This window comes from Rutidosis leptorrhynchoides, chromosome 3 (assembly GCF_046630445.1).
Source record: "Rutidosis leptorrhynchoides isolate AG116_Rl617_1_P2 chromosome 3, CSIRO_AGI_Rlap_v1, whole genome shotgun sequence".
In the NCBI taxonomy this organism is placed as follows: Eukaryota; Viridiplantae; Streptophyta; class Magnoliopsida; order Asterales; family Asteraceae; genus Rutidosis; species Rutidosis leptorrhynchoides.
In genome coordinates, this window is record NC_092335.1 from 114,171,988 (window position 1) to 114,176,773 (window position 4,786).

General features: G+C 33.5%; 1 long non-coding RNA gene across 1 annotated transcript; it reads right to left on the reverse strand.

Moving 5' to 3' along the window:
* Nucleotides 1-1,031: 1,031 nt before the first annotated feature.
* On the reverse strand, nucleotides 1,032-2,720 carry LOC139898098 (uncharacterized). Its single transcript, XR_011776874.1, has 4 exons — nucleotides 2,470-2,720; nucleotides 2,207-2,296; nucleotides 1,315-1,439; nucleotides 1,032-1,150 (listed from the first exon to the last, which is right to left on the reverse strand). It is a non-coding gene; the product is annotated as an uncharacterized lncRNA (long non-coding RNA).
* Nucleotides 2,721-4,786: the final 2,066 nt, after the last annotated feature.

Sequence of the window (4,786 nt, forward strand, 5' to 3'; positions counted from 1 at the left end):
GATGCCGGAAAAAAAAATTCCAAAAAAACGAAAAAAAAAAAAAAATTTTGCTTCCCGCCGCTTCCCCCGATTGGTTACTTACCCATTGATCCTGCCCTTATATATATATATATATATATATATATATATATATATATATATATATATATATATATATATATATATATATATATATATATATATATTTTAACAAGTAATAATTTTATAATGAGGAATAGTTTGTGGTTTCTGTTTATTTGCATGTTCATTGTTGCCTTTGCAGAAGAAGAAGAATGTCGTTCTTATGGTTAGATCATTTGATGTAGTTATATCTAACTTTTCTATTTTATTATTAAACAATTTCACTATCTAACACAAAATAATTAAAAATCTTGTCAAATTTACATATTTTTATTTTTTTATTAAACAGCTACAAGAAACATAGCCTTTAGTGGCGCTCAAAAAGCGCCACTTTTGGCCATAAAAGCACCTCTTTAGATCTTTTGCGGCGCTTTTGTGATGTTTTTTTTAGCGCCTCATAATCTTCGCCGCTTTAGATATTTTGTGGCGCTTTTTTGTGGCGCTTTTGCGGGACCCACATTTTTTAAATTAAAAGGAAAAAAATTAATAACCATTTAGTGGCGCATATTTGTGGCGCAAAAGGCGCCACAATTGATTTTTTTATAAATAATTATTAATTAAAAAGAATTTCTTAGATGCCCTTTTAGCGGCGCAAAAAAGCGCCACAATTGGTATTAACAATTATTTATTATTTATTTATATGCTGCACACTTTGTGACGCTCTATTGTGACGCAGTAGGCTACAAAAAGTAAATTATTTCTTTTGACAGCAACCTCTAGTGCCGCCCAGAAAATTCCGGGCTTTTTCACGCAAACAGAACCTATAACGAATGATTTTTTTCAACCACAATTTTCAAAAAACATCAACAATAACTAATTATATTACCATAATCTAAAGCGTTATTGCAAACGATAACAAGGTACAAAGTTTAAAGACTTAACATCAAATGCTCTAAAACTTAATGTTAAATCTTTACAACCATAACTTAAAACGATCAATTTCCATCTTCGCCATGGTCAACTTTCATCATCACCACGCTGCTAACCGTGTCATTTTGTTGCATATTGTGAAAACAACAGTCACTCGAATCTGATAAATTAAGAAGCAGACAAAACAAATTAGTTTCCGGTCCGCGTGTTGCGGCAGAAAAAGTCGGTTTGGCACGGTTAGAGCCAAGATTTAAAGACGAAAAAGAAATACAAACCACATATCAGTCAGCGACATGCTAAATGGATAAGAGCAGAGGTACATACCTTCAGGTTGTAGGCGACCTCGAAGCTCGGTTGGCTATCAGTCGTCTTTACCTATACTGGAATTGGTAGAGACTTCGCAATAACTCTATCTGGATCACCTGAGTTTTGCAATAACTCTATCGCAGCTAACAAATAGAACGACTCAAGTAACTGAAGCAGTCGCAAAAATCAACACTTATATAACTAAACCAATACTGAAGGCAAAAGTCACATGAAGCGACTACCTAAAGCATAGAGTATATATTAAGCAATAACAAGCACTGTATTAAAGCATCCATATCTCAGTTTGTGGGTTGACCCATCAATATTTGCTAATAAAGATTACAAAATTAATCTATTAATATAGTTTATCTTTTACTACTGTTGCAAGCATTGGTATTTAGGTAGTGTTGGGTTGTCATGTTTTATTTTAGTTGGATAGAAAATAAAACTAATTAGACAACTTGAAAAAATAATGGGTCAAGAAGACTGCGAGTCTACCCAAAGAAGTTTTCAACTTAGCGGGTATCGCTACATATATAAGGGTACAATCAAATTATAAATCAAGAAAACACATAATTATTAACAAAAGATATGATAAGAAGTCCACTTAAAACTAACATATGCATCAGCAAATAATACAACACCACAATTATTAACAAAATGATGGCTTTTCAGAATAACTGCAATAGATGCAAGGTCCTGAAAAAGATCAATGTAAAGTAATGTTATTGACACTTGTTGTTTCCATAAAACTTTTTATTATTTCTCTTTATAATCAATGGCAGTGTGAAAAAATTGTTATATATTAAAGCAAGCATATAGCATATAATATCACAGCTTGTCACAGTTGTTAAAACTATTATGAAACAATAGCAATATTAGTATAACGTACGTTAAATGTCAGATTTACCTCACCCTTTTTTCTCCAATTGATTTCCCAAAAAAATTTAACAATACCATCAACTGATATAAATACTTTGTCCGACAAAAGCGTAGCAACCTGCAGGGTGACACAAATATGAACTGCTAAATCAATTTACGTGTTGTTATTTTTATCTGTTAATAACGAAAACGGAAAACCCCTAGCAATAACACGATCTATAGGCTACGAAAATAAAACTTAGAAGTCATAAACAATATATCCCTAAATCAAAATGAGTGAAATTTTGTTACCATATCAATTTTAGAACAAATGATTCGAACCCTAACAATTTGTGTCATCCACAACAAACGAAGAAACATGGACCAATTGAAGAGTCGGTGGAGGGAGACGGTGATGGGTGTCAACGGAGCAGAAAATTCCTGAAAATCGGGGGCTTGAAATTGAAGGAAACAGAATCGGCAGAATCGGTGGCCCTAAATTGAAGGAAAGGAAGAAGAAACACACCATTATTTTTTCTTAAAAAACAAAGAAATACACCAAATCAAACCTGAAGATGGTAGGAAAATGAAGGATGGGAACTTCGATTACTCAACAGGGTATTTTGATTCTTTTCTTTTGAGCAAAAAAGGGAAGGGTAGATGTGGGAGTAAACTGGCCAGATGGGGATTCAAGAACTTGAGAGAAAAATAAAATTCAAAAAGCTATGTCCAGATCCAAAAGACACTTTTTAGAGTGGAGGGAGAGAACAAATTTCATGAAAATTAATGGCGGCCAAATGTTATTTCGTGAAAATTTATGGGTAGTATTATTTTTATTATTAATATTAATGATATTAATATTAACAAATATACTAATTTGCGTAATGGGTTCCACTCATTTTATCCAACCCTCACCCGCCACGTCACCTTTTTTACTGTTATACTGTAGCAAAGGCTACTGAGCTACTGTAGCAACACTTATTTCCCTTTTTTCCCTTTCCACCTTCCGTTCTTTTTCGTTGCCGGTGGAACGTACACACCGATTGAAGCTTAAGGACAAAAATTGGGGTTCACCGTATCCTTTTTTTTTGTTGTGATGCCGGCGATTATTCGTTAGCGGTGGTGGAGGTCTATCTGATTCTTTGAACGATTAGTGTTGCTTCGTTTATGGTCCAAAATCATGGTTTTTCTTTGGTTAAAATCGATTAAAGATTTGTATGGAAATTAGGGTTTCGGTCTTCCTTCGTTTGTTGCGGTTGTGGTTCATCAGAATCGAGTGAATGTATTTCATCAGAATCGAGTGAATGTATGGTCCGAAAATTAGGGTTTTGCCTTGATTGGGTAGGATCAACTGAAGATTTGTGTGGACATTAGGGTTTTTTGTAATTATGATATTATTTTAATTATTATAATGTCACATTAAATCATCGCGTTCACCGTTAAATTTCGATTGTCATGTTCAACTGTCATTCAATCTACATTCAATCAATCGTCGCATCATTCAATGTCGTATCATTCAAACTTTATATTCAAATGTTATTTAACCGCCACGTTCACGATTACATTTCACATTCCACCCATACATATGGAGTAAAACCGATGTAGAATAATCAGTAGACCGACTAGAGATGGTCATGAAGTCCATATCCACGTGAAGAAAATGTAATTATTAAAAGCAACATGTACCATCGAAATGCAATTATTACGAGCAACGTGTACCGTTGTGAAGCAAATGTCACTCATTTGTTAAGCACTGAAGCAGCAGCTTCGTTTGGTGGATGATCCACCCATGTGCGATAGAGCAAAAATTATTATACCCGGTTTGTTAAGCTCGAAGAACAATCTTAAATCAAAACTCAACCACGCATAAGTCTAAGCAAGAAAAATGAAACTGTTTTTAAATTGTAGTTGGGTAATATTTATGTCGTATCTCTTCTTTTTTAGATTATCACATGTTTAATGAAGTTCGACATGAACCATTTGTAACTCGTACGACAAGTTAATGTAATTGTTAAGTAACTTATGTTAAATGTATTTTCAAGTTCGATTAGTAAGATCCATCGTTGTAGTTAGTTGTTATTTCCAGTTAAAAAATATTTAATATATAGTAAATAAAAATAATAATCAAAATCAGCTAGTAATATTAATAATAATAATAATTAATTTTCGGCGGATCGTTAATAAAAACATAAATAAAAAGGTGACAAAAATATGGTGCGATGGTGTGTGCCATAATAGTAATAAATAATATTATTAGTTTTTTTTTTTTTTTTTACCATTTTGTGGCGCTGGTGCGCCACAAAACGAGCGCCACAATAGAGTTGGCGGGATTTTTTTTGTTTGGCGGGAAAAAATTAAAAGGCAAAAAGAAAAAGAAAATACAATAAGTGGCGTTTTTGTGCGCCACAAATGGGTTGACGGGTTTTTTTGTCAAACGCTTTTTATATTTAAATCTAAAATAAATTCAGTAAAACAAATGCGGCGAGCGCCACAAAAAGCGCCACAAATAATAATGTTTGACCAAAACTGAGCGAGCGTTGAAAATTTTGTCTTCTAGCGACCCTTTCGTGACGCCTTTGGAGCGCCACAAAAGGCATGCGTCCCCTGTTCTCATTTTTCTAGTAGTGCA